This window comes from Crassostrea angulata, chromosome 4 (genome assembly GCF_025612915.1).
Source record: "Crassostrea angulata isolate pt1a10 chromosome 4, ASM2561291v2, whole genome shotgun sequence".
NCBI classification, from domain to species: Eukaryota; Metazoa; Mollusca; class Bivalvia; order Ostreida; family Ostreidae; genus Magallana; species Magallana angulata.
Window position 1 is genome coordinate 36,420,455 of NC_069114.1, and position 12,371 is coordinate 36,432,825.

Here is a 12,371-nt window from a genome sequence, read left to right on the forward strand (position 1 = left end):
CATGGTTGCCTACTCAAATCATTCGTCAAAGTTAAACTAAACGTCGCGTGCTCAGTCTACATTATGACGTCATATTTCAGACGTAAAACGTTCGAGTTTTGTCTTCGGAAATAGCCGAAGAGAGTAACGTGATTCCGAATTTTTTTAAATTTCTTCTTTCATTGTTCATCAATTTAATTCATATGAATGCCAATGTAATAAAATTTAATACTTTATTCAGAATCTAAAAGATCCGTTTCTTGACGTTTAATGTTTTTATTTTCCATCTGATAATTTGATAAGACATACATAGAACAAGTCGTGTTTCTTGATTGAAGCACTATTGGAACTTTTCTGGTATCCTTTTTAATTTCTTTTAATTCAAATTACCTTCTATTGAAGCACTGGACTTATTTAATCGAGTTATGGGGCAATAAACATCGATAAGTACCACTCAATCAATGATCGAACTAACTTTTTAAAAACAAAATGGCTGCCAAGATGGCGGCGCCCAGAGCTGGAAGAATTTTTTTTTGGCCTTAGTACCCCTGATTCAACTTTCATTTTTCACTGATTTTTTCATATATACGTGTTACCATTAATCCTCGCTTCGCGAGGCGGGCTTCGCCCGCCTCTCGCTGCGCTCGGTAATACCGAGCGCAGCGAGAGGCGGGCGAAGCCCGCCTCGCGAAGCGAGGATTAATGGTAACACGTATATATATAAGAAAATCAGTGATAAATGAAAGTTAAATCAGGGGTACTAAGGCCAAAAAAAATTTCTTCCAGCCCTGGGCGCCGCCATATTGGCAGCCATTTTGTTTTTAAAAAGTTAGTTTGATCATTGATTGACTGGAACTTATCGATGTTTATTGCCCCTAAATTCGATTAAATAAGTTCCAGTGTTTCAATAGAAGGTAATTTGAATTAAAAGAAATTAAAAAGGAAACCAGATAAGTTTCAGTAGCGCTTCAATAAGGTAAACACGACTTGATCTATGTATGTCTTATCAAAATATCAGATGGAAAATAAAAACATTAACGTCAAGGAACTGATCTTTTTGATACTAAATAAAGTATTCAATTTTATTACATTGGCATTCATATGAATTAAATTGATGAACAATAAAAGAAGAAATAAAAAAAATCGGAATCACGTAACTCTCTTCGGCTATTTCCGAAGACAAAACTTGAACCTTTTACGTCTGAAATATGACGTCATAATGTAGACTAGCACGCGACGTTTAGTTAAACTTTGACGAATGATTTGAGTAGGCAACCATGCTGGCGGATCCTACTTTTTGCGTTTTAAATAGATTTTATCTGCACTGTGTTAAATCTGCGCTCGATCCAACGGTCACACCGTTTATATATTATGTTTTACGGTGCTACCGTTCTGGCGAGCGCAGCAAGAATTATACACATACCTTGCATCATTGTCAACTTATAAAGTTTTATTTAGGTATCAACGAACGTCAAAGAATTTTTGAGAGAGTATATTGCTCTACAATAAGTATGCCAAAGGTACTAATTTTAATGGTTATGATACATACAGCGCAACCCACTTCCCAGAGAGAGAGAGAGAGAGAGAGAGAGAGAGAGAGAGAGAGAGAGAGAGAGAGAGAGAGAGAAAGACCGGTACCTGTTTGTAGGTGTGTAATTTCCCACTTTTAAATTTAATGGTCTGACTATATCCCATATCTACATAATTTTTTTAACTGTTTATTTTTTTTATTTTATTCCTTTTTGATTTATTTCAAAATGTCCTATTGTTTATTTCCTCCCTACTCATTCATGCACAATTAGCTTAAAAATGGATCGATATGACAGTAAAGTATGGCTCTTGCTAATATATATACATAAAATCTCTATATTAAAAAAAATTAAAAACAAATCATACGTCAATGAGGCAGGTATCGCAGTCTGTACTGAAATAGCTAGTACACGCATTACAGATGTTTGATCCACCTCTAAATTTATCGCGGGAAATATAGCGCGAGTGCACTGTGACGTCATCCATGACTTTGTTCGTCTTTGTTTACGTTTCTCGACTCATTACGGAGGTATGGAAGCATGTAACAAATCTTTTGAGTCTCGCCAAAGCATATGCGGTACTCAAAACGTGTCTTCAAACTTTAAGTCACTGTAAATTACGAGTTAAAAGTCGGCCATTTTTGGCATAGCACCACGGGTGAAAACATTAGAGAGCATTATGGGACGTAGACAAAAAATTTTGTTTGATGAACTGTAGGTTTAGCTCGTTCTTTTTCCCGCGCACACTGGTTCTTAGAGCTCGCTTCGCTCGCCGGCGCTGCGCGCCGGCGAGCTGCGCTCGCTATAATTTACTGTAGTAATTTTTGGGAAATCCAGGTCTAAGTTTTTGAAAAGGAGGTTGATGGGGGGGGGGGGGGGGGGGTGTGGGACACACTTATTGTTGATAAGTTTTTCCATTGTTCAACAAACAATAATTGAATCAAAATGAAAATAACATAGCTTCAAACATAAAATGAAACATTTTAGACCAGATACTACTGTAGTCATTATATGACATAGCTTAAACAGCAACTGGCAACTGCATAGTAGCTTCTGTATTCAGAATTTTATTCAGGATGCTTTTATTACATGTTAGGCTGAATGACTTATGTTAATTATTTAAAAATCTAAATGAAACTTTATTATTCATGTTTAAGATAAATAGAACAGACATAAAGTACAGCCCAGTGAAAGGAACAAGTTCATCGCAAGAAGAAGAACTTTAATGCTACCACTGTCCAGAACTACTAAGTCTGCTGTAGCCATGATGTGATCATATGAGTGCTTAACCGGTCTGGACAATGCTCGAAAGTCCCCCCAAAAGGCCTATTTCCATAAACTACGACTCGGGTTACACCAACAACAGCTATTTAGGACACTCCTTATTGATTCGAATGGACACATCTCTACGACCCGACTAAACCTCTGCAGAACAAGACTTTTTAACTGTAAAGTATTCTCATTTCAAAAAACCTATAAACTATAAAAGTACTTTTCTTATATGATCAAATACCAGTATATTACAATGTCTGTCTGTAAGCTAGAATCTTAGAAAATCACATGGTTTAGACTTATTAAATGATTGATTAGACCTTGCAGATATTAACTTTCATTTTCTTAAATAATTTGTTATATTTGCAAATATTGCATAAAATAGTAGACTCCATGTAACATATATCCTCACACCTCCAAGTTGATAAGTGTTATCTACTTTTTTTTCCATTTTCTTTGTTTAAACATTTATTGATAACTTAGTTTTTATTTGCAGCAATATATGGAAAATTAAGAAACCAATCTTAAATGTAAAAACACTGCATTAGGAGATGAATGCATGGGTCATAGAAATGATAAAATACACCAAACAATATTCAATTATGTCATATATGAAAATATATAAAGACAACATATACCCCATGTATTACAATTTTTATATAACAACATTACTTGGATGGAAAGTTGTTTCCATGTAGGTTTTATTTTAATCTGTGTTATGTAACTAATATATAATTGGAATTAGCTTTTATATCATAAGTAAAATGCTGGTATTGATGAGAATTGTAAGGTGAATGATCTGTGTGATACTTTGTATTTTATACATTCATGCTACAAAAAGCAAGTACATGTACATGTAGTAATACTTGTCATATATAAACAATGTATATTTTACTTCATGTCTTGGATTTAAAAATATTAATGTAGGTAAAGTAGTGAAATGTAGGAAGGTAAACCGTGTGTAAAGAAGAATATTCATCAGGAATGAAGTGTGTTGCAATCAGCATAATTAATTAAATGTGTACATCATATTTTTGCACATGATTTGACAGACTGCTCCATTGTTAGCTTTTTATTGGCCAACAAGCTTTTCATATCTCCCTCTGGGTCATCTATTAAATACTGACAGGCTTATGATATTAAAATCTGATCAGTTGGTACATCATGGGTGGAAATGAAAAGTTCACTTTGGACTTAATGGATTATCAAAAAAATGATATCAAATCCTGTTCTATTGTAAAAATTAGATTATATTACTAACAAAGAAAAGGTTTATCCCAACTTGTAAGTGGATCACTTTGACCTCATTTTGGAATTTATGACATACATATTCAAATCAAATCTTGGTCATACCTTTATAGTCAACTACTATCTTGTAGTGTATTTTTTTTTTTTTTAAAGATAGATACTTTAGACTTTTCAAAAATATTTTATGGTGTACATATTCATTGTAGTTCAAAAGAAATTGAGACAAGTGTATCATGTTCATGTAACAGTGAAGTTTTCTTTGTTTATTCATGTACGTGCAGTTATTTTGTAAATTGCATTCATATTTTTAAAAAAGTAAGATCTTTGTTGCATTTTCAAAGGGAGATTTGATAGGCATTTAATCGAGATGAAAAAAAATACAAATGTAAAGATTTCTATGGGAGTTTTTTTTTCTTGTGCAATTTTATCATTTTTTAAATAAAAGTCCATAATAAGGGAATTGCCATATGGATGTTTCTCCATTATTGTATCTTGGCTGTATTTTATTTATTATTGGAAACAATTTCAGATTTTTGAACAAAATAAATTTGGAACTGTTTGAAATTGTTTTGTTTTTACATAAAGTAGAAACCTTGCTCAGCTTTTGTGAAAGCAAACATATAGAAAAGTTTCAGTAAGTTTCAGTTGCGGAAACCCTGTGTAAACAATATGTTTCCCAATTGAATATGGACGTTGAAACTATGCAGAAACTTCAAGTTTCAGTAAGTTTCCGTTGCGGAAACCATTTGTAAACAATATGTATCCCAAACGTATATGGAGATTGAAACTATGCAGAAACTTCAAGTTTCAGTAAGTTTCCGTTGCGGAAACCATTTGGATTCATGGACAGCCTAAGTTTCAGCACTGCGGAAACTTAATGAAACTTGAAGTTTCCGTGCTGAAACCTGTCGGAAACTTAAAGTAACCTTAAGTTTCCACAGAGTTTCCAAAGGGTTTCCGCAGCGCTGAAACCAGATATTTCATCCAGTGTGGGGTTCTAAATCATGGGTAAGGGTATTTTAATTGATTATATATTAAAAGCCTGTGAAAAGTTTTAAAATTTTGTTTTAAAGTTACGCATATTCATATTTTTAGCACATTTTTTACGAAACTCGAGATTTTATGATGTAAACATTTTGTTTAAAAATATGAAATGTCTTCACAACCAGAACAATGTCGGTATCTTTGCTGGTTACTTTGGAAAATGTGAAATGGAGCCTGAACTAACCTTATGTATATATTTACACTCACTATTTGCTAATTTTTTCATTTTAAGTTTGCAACGTGATTTATAAATATACAATTTTGAAAACGATGCCATATAAATCAAGATATACGATTCACTTACCTAAAAATCGTATAATTCTATTTGTTTCATATTTTTGCAATAAAGATTTACTTGTGTACCATATTATTGCTTCGAACAATGAAACAAGGGTTATTTAAAAAAAACCAAAACCCCCAAAAAACCAACACATCTATTGTGATGAGCTGACTTATTTTTTTTTTAAATATAAGCTTGGTCTTCTAATCAACTAACAAGTAAAAAAAGTCGTATACATGTATGCGCTTAGGTTGGTTATTTATTTTTGATTTTCGGTTGCTCCTTTTATGAATAAAAGTTTATTGATTTATTTATCTAGTTATCTATTATATCATTAGTCATCTTATGAATTGATTAAATGTTTTGAAAAATAATGAATTTACCCGCGTACCTTTTTAAAAAATTTTGTTCGTAAACTTTGGACTATATATGATATGGGCGCCTAAGATGGTCCCCTACATCGTCGTTTTACTTCAATTCTTTTTTTTCTTTGTACAGATTTATATGTGATGTTTATACATAATGTTCATTTTGATTCAAGTGCTCACATTTAAGAAATATGACATCGTAAAGACAACCTTTTCCCGCCAATTTTGCAATTTTAGCATAAAACAGCTTCTTTTCAAGTAGTTTTTCTCTCAGAAAACATAGAGCGCATGCTTGAACAAACAAAATAGATTAATCAGAGATATATATATAGCCAAGACTAATAAGTAACAAAAAAATATCTTTGTTCAAGCATGCGCTCTATATTTTCCATTCGTAAACGGATAAGAAAAATGTCAATTTTTGACCGATTTTGATTGAATTGTAGTAATAGCGTAACTTCTAACGCCATATACTGCAAGTGAGTGCAAATAAATCAATGAATAGGTAAAAAATATATTTTAAATCAACTGTTCTAAAAAAAACATAACATTTTATTGTACCCGAAACACAAAAATTGCGAATTATGGGGGCCAAATTTAAATCATATTATATATAGTTCTTAAAAAAGAAAAGCAGAATTAAACGTAATTTTCAATCATTTTGATAAGGAAATATATGAGCGATTGTGTATTTTTAAATGATGTTTTTACTTTTAAATGACCGTAAAAATATGTTCATGTGGTCATCTTGAGTTTTTGAGACATGGGGCCCTAAAAAATACATTTTCTTTATAATTGGATTTCAAACATCGGACTCGGAAACAACAAAGGTCCCTACCCTGCATGGTGGCTAAAATTTTCAGTGTCATCTACTAGTGGTATAACACTATCACTGTGAAAATATGGTTAAGTGGTCATCTCTAGAATATGAGATTCGGATCCCCACTTATAGAACACTATTCAATCATTATAATGAGGTTTTAAACATCGGGCCCTGAAACATCAAGGGCCCCTACCCTGAGGGCTGAAATTTTCAGAGTCATCTACAAGTGGTAAACCACTGCCACTATGAAAATATGGTGATATGGTCATCTCTAGTTTATGAGACATTGAACCCTTAAGAATATGCACTATAATCATTATAATAGGATTTTAAAAATCGGGCTCTGAAACATTGGAAACAAAATCTCTCTAAAACAGAGGTTTAGCCTGGATGAAATTTTCACAAACAGGCAGACAGTCTGATAGATTTATCAAAACATTCTTAAAACATTTTCGCTTAGTACAATTTCAGAACACAGAATTATGCATATAAGTGTTTAACTTGTAAAATAAGTATTTTTTTTTTAATTAATTACTAAAATTAAGTTTCATGTGTAATTCCATTACACACATGTTCAATTTTCAGCATAGCCTATAAAAATAAAAAATCGGCAAAACGAAACTTAACCTTTATAGATGAATGCAGTTATACATGTATGCAACCTTGGAGTGTAGAAACATTAATTATAATCCTTACTGGATTTCCATCAATATTTTTTTTTATAAAATCTGAACCAAAAACGTGAGGGAGAAACCCTACTATGGGGGAAAAGCTACTATATAGTAGGTTTTCCGGGGGGAGAAGCTACTATGGGGGAAAAACTGCTATACAACACCGGTAAGTTTCTGACATGTGATAGTGCAACATGCATGTGGTACGGAAGGTCAACCCTCTGCAGGAAATTAACTGGGGGAGGTCTCAAAAGCTGAAAAATCATGAAATATTAGCAAAATATGAAAGGGTCAAAATCTCATAAAAACCAGTATGTAGAGAATTTTACAGGTTTTGACTAGTAATTTTTATCAGAAATTAGTTATTGGCGTTATAAAGAGTGAATTAAAGATATTTGTGCTGAATGGGACCTGGGGAAATTCTATTTACAGAGTTCCGAAGACATGCACCCCTTGGCTACAATGAATTGTATCCAAAAAAATGTCTCCTGCCACCTAAATGCCCCTACTTGAATTATTTATGAGCACGTGACCTGAGTTTAGAAGGACGAAATGTTGGTAGCAGCATTCGGGGATACAAAAGAAAGAAAACGACAGTGTACGTAGTGCGAGCAAAAAAATAATGATAGCATAACAATGGACCATCTAATTTAGGCGCGAGTTCCTTACTAAACAAGTCAGTCGCACAACAATGGATTTGGTTGACTGTCGTTGAGGGGCCAGGAAAAGGGTAATTTTGGCTAGTCCGACATCTTATCTTGTTTTAAAATTTATGAACTCGGGTATATATATATATTCTTTTTCTTTTTGTTACCAATCCTTTTGTATTGAATGGTGTAAGGTTTTATATTTAAATGACAGTAAATATTTACATAATATGAAAATAATTTCCTACGACTTTTTTAAAATCAAACCTGCTTGCCCTTTATGTACCCTTTTCCTCTCTTGAATACCTTTGCCGCGCACATTCTCAGATCCAGTAATAATGGCAGTCCTTCATAAATATGCATTGGAATGTTATTTTCTTTTTCATTGTAGAACTTTGCTAGTACTAGATTTTAACCCGTGCGTGCACGGGTTGACATAGCATATGATATCAGACATTTACGAAATCTATACATCGATACACCGTATGTTGTCGACATTTGCAGAACCAAGTTTTAAGCCTACAATAATCTACTAATTTCACTACACTCTGCTGAGTTTGAATAATGTAACTGTGTCTGGGGAAAGGCCTTCACCACAGTTAAAATGCCTTTCATGTGTATCCGTAATGTAACAGAAAATTGCAGAATCGCCCCTAAACGATTTTGAAGAAAATTAATAAAGTTGCATTTAAAATAACAATCAAATTGTTCATAACAAAATCATTTTGAAGCTGTAAATACCTTTCTTCGAAAAGTGTAATTCTATAATTGCAGAATTCAATATTTCTTCAACAACGTTTTTACCAGTGTTTACAGACCATGTTGACATTCAAAACTCTCAGGATTTTATTTAGTAAATGTCCTGTGTTAGAGTTATCTCCCGTATTTTCTTTGATGAACAGATGAAAAAAATTCCAATGCATGCGCAAGATTGTAAAATCCAAAAATATTATAAATGATTTCCGGAATTTTTTGAGGAATTTTCGTTCATTATTATTATACAATACAAATAAGCATTATACAATACAAATGGAAAATATAGAATACAACTAAGAGTTTTTAGCTCACCTGAGCTGAAAGCTCAAGTGAGCTATTCTGATCACATTTTGTCCGTCGTCCGTCCGTCCGTCCGTCTGTCTGTCCGTCTGTAAACTTTTTACATTTTGAACTTCTTCTCTAAAACCGCTTATCCAATTTCAACCAAATTTGGCACAAAGCATCCTTATGGGAGGGCAAATATTAAAAGTCCGATCTGTATTCAAAGCGGAGAAAACCTTGAAACTGTAGAAAAAGGGGGGTGCATTTTTAAAAATCTTCTTCTCAAGAACTACCGAGTCTAATTCAACGTAGTTTAGCATAAATTATCCTTATGGGAAGGAAAATATAAATTGCACAAATTAAGTGCTAATTCTGTTTCAAATCTGAGTTATTACGAAAATAATAATAAAGGAAAGGCGTGTTTCAATCAGTTTAATAGCTTCGGGTTCGGCATACGATAAAATGGGTAGGCAAGACTTGGCCTGAGCAAAACAAAATATTGGCAGGTATTAATCTGCCAATCTCATTAAAATTTCAGGATATTTGATGGACCAGTATATTTGTATTCGCTGTAAATATTGCTGCAAAATAATGCGTATTTGGAATTGACGATTGCCGATCTTCCCTGGCTTTTATTTTGCCACGGCCCGGGTTTGAATACCCATTTTACCAAGACTCGTATTCCATACTTCTAAAACGAGGTTCTTTGTTTAAAGCAGCCATGACATTAAACGAAAAAGGGTCGATCTGACTATGATGAATTCGCTTGCTATGCAACAGTTCGCGTATGAAGGGAAATTTTTGAAACATGCAAAATATATTGGTGCCGATTTTGTGAAGTAAATTGAGGCTAAATATTTCAATGCGTTGACAGTTTTCACACATGACGTTGGTGTTAGCTTGTTCGAATTCTGATTTTCGTTTCGTTTTCATTATTTATGCTTTGTAACCTGGGAACTATCGTCTGTATTTCGTGATTTTTACGTATCAAATCAAACAGAGACTTCGGTAAATCAAACAGTTAACTGTTTACCTGCGCAAATTAAGCAAAATCTGATGTATCAAAAAAGTACTGAAATACTATCGGTAATTCGGCATTATCTTTAGCGTAATGGTAGATTAATGCAGTAGGTTTTGTTGAGATGCTCGGCATTTTCTCGAGTTTATTCAGTTTAAATAGAGTTTGATATCGCTGACGGAAATATGTAGGTATATACATGTATATATATGATTCATTTCGAAAAAATAAATTGTGTTCTTTATTTCTTATAGTGCATGTTTTTTGTGTTTAATTGTTTACAATTTCTATTTACTAACCATATTTGAGTGTTAAGCTTCGAATTATAAGCAAGATATAGAGATTTGCTCACAATTCTATGTTTGTACACAGATCTTAAAAACTAAAGATTAAAAAAGTAAAAAAATTGGTCAATATTTATTAAGAAAATTTTCAAAGTCTGTTCTTCCAGAAACCAACTTTAAAAACTAATTGTATTGTAAACTTAACCTTTTTTCGTCATTATTACTCCTACTGTACATGTGATCCTTGACTGTGTTTGTGTTCATTGGTATAAACTGATTTTGAAGCTCAAATACCAGTGAAATGGTCTTGAGTGAATAAAAGAATTGAAAATCTAAGGCCATTCTTTTTTTCCATTTTAAATGCTGAATAGGAAATACCAAGTTAAAAATCTTAAGCTGAATGTAATAAACTCATGTGAACAAAATATGACTCAAACCTAGGCGAACTATGAGCTTTGTATCTTGCTTATAATTCTACGATTGACGCTGAAATTTTGGTTGAACATTAGAAATTCTATATGAATTAGAGTATGTTAAATACTTGTACAAACAAAATAAAAGAATGATATTCTGTATATACCTACTCTCTGGGGCCCCCTCTTTATACAATAAATAATGTGAAATCTACATTAATTTTGATAGTTTTTCATACACGAGTAAATAAAAACGACATCTTTAAAACAGTTTTCATAGTTCTGACACATTTCTGTTGCGGGGATAAAGTAATTATCGCTATTCCTAAGAAAATATCACAGCGAAAAATTATCCTGGTTTGAACGCAAAGTAAATAACAGTCATTTAATTATAATGGAGAAGACAAATAAAATTTTTGAATGTTTTTAATTTGAGGAATTGAACACATTGAGGTACAATTTTCTTCTTCACATCTATACATGTAGGATTTTTAAAATAAAAAAACAATAACTATTATATATTTTTTTAAATACAATAACTAGTAAGTAGTTGATGAAAAAAATGTACCTATATGCTCTCATATATTTTGATCGCTTTACAAAGTGGGGGGGGGGGGGCAGGACGAAAATATAGGGAATTGGAAGTTAACAACCTAACAGTGTACCCCTACCAAATGTTTAGTTTTATATCTTGCGTAGAATTTTCTTATTCTGGTAAAAATTAGTATTTTATGAAGGTTCAATGTCACAGATTACGTGTATGCAAAAATAAGTGTAAAATTCGAATACTTTACAATATTTATTTTTTGTTATTCTACCGATGAACCATATGGCACAATATCTTTTGAACGCCCATTGTTGCTCAGGTGAGCGATGTGGCCCCATGGGCCTCTTGTTACAATACAAATGGAAAATTATACAATACAAAGAAAGAATTACACCATACAATTCTTTTTTCGTTAAGCTGGACTAAATGTGATTTTTAAAACCTTTTTTACTGTTCTAACCGCACCCGTTTACTTCACTAAAATTAGAAAACGCTTCAAGTGGACCGATGACTCCTGACATTCTGAATATGCTACCTTCTTACATATTCGCATTAACAGACATTCATAACTGTAGATAAATTATATGTCTACTTACCTTATTTTTGTAAATCTAAATCAGAAGAAACAAATCAAAAGTTCATATCAAATCGGCCATTTTGGCATACGTTGTTTGCATAAGATGGCTGACTTGCAATGGTTATGATACATGTGTCACTACAGTATGGCTGAGGCAAAATAATTCCGAATTTTCCTTTGAATTTGGGGCGTTTCCGCTCGAGAGAGGAGCCGATTTTTTTATGAGATGAAAAACAATGTGTAAGAGGTCTAATTTAACTATCCCGATTTTGTAATAATGCGAGGTCATTTGAATTTTTGAAGCGTGTTGTTTCTGGGGTTTATTCCCACGTAGCTAAAAATATGAAATTCTTATTCCCACCTAGCTAAAATTGTGATTTTCACACCTGAGTGAGCATTGTGTATAGTCTGTTTTAGGTGTGAACTACCTGTATAGAAATCACCTGTGATATATAGTTACATGTATATATTCTTGACAATAAACATTAATTTTGATTTAAGATCTATCAATTATTGAAAGGTTAAATATTTATAAATTGAAAAAATAGAATAAATTTAAGAAAAAATAAAATAAATTTTATAGGCCTGGCAAGCAATTGCGTAAATAAACAACACACCACAGAAATTGATGGT

At 32.6% G+C, this 12,371-nt stretch overlaps 1 protein-coding gene across 3 annotated transcripts in view; it reads right to left on the minus strand.

Annotated features, from left to right (window-relative positions):
• The window catches only part of LOC128180137 (uncharacterized), a 38,672-nt gene extending 26,582 nt beyond the window's left edge, over positions 1-12,090 (minus strand). For all 3 annotated transcript variants that reach the window (XR_008243191.1, XR_008243190.1, XM_052848020.1), the window contains exon 1: positions 11,758-12,090. The gene's annotated coding sequence lies outside the window, so the exon portion shown is untranslated. The remainder of the gene's footprint in view (positions 1-11,757) is intronic.
• Between the last annotated feature and the right edge of the window lie 281 nt (positions 12,091-12,371).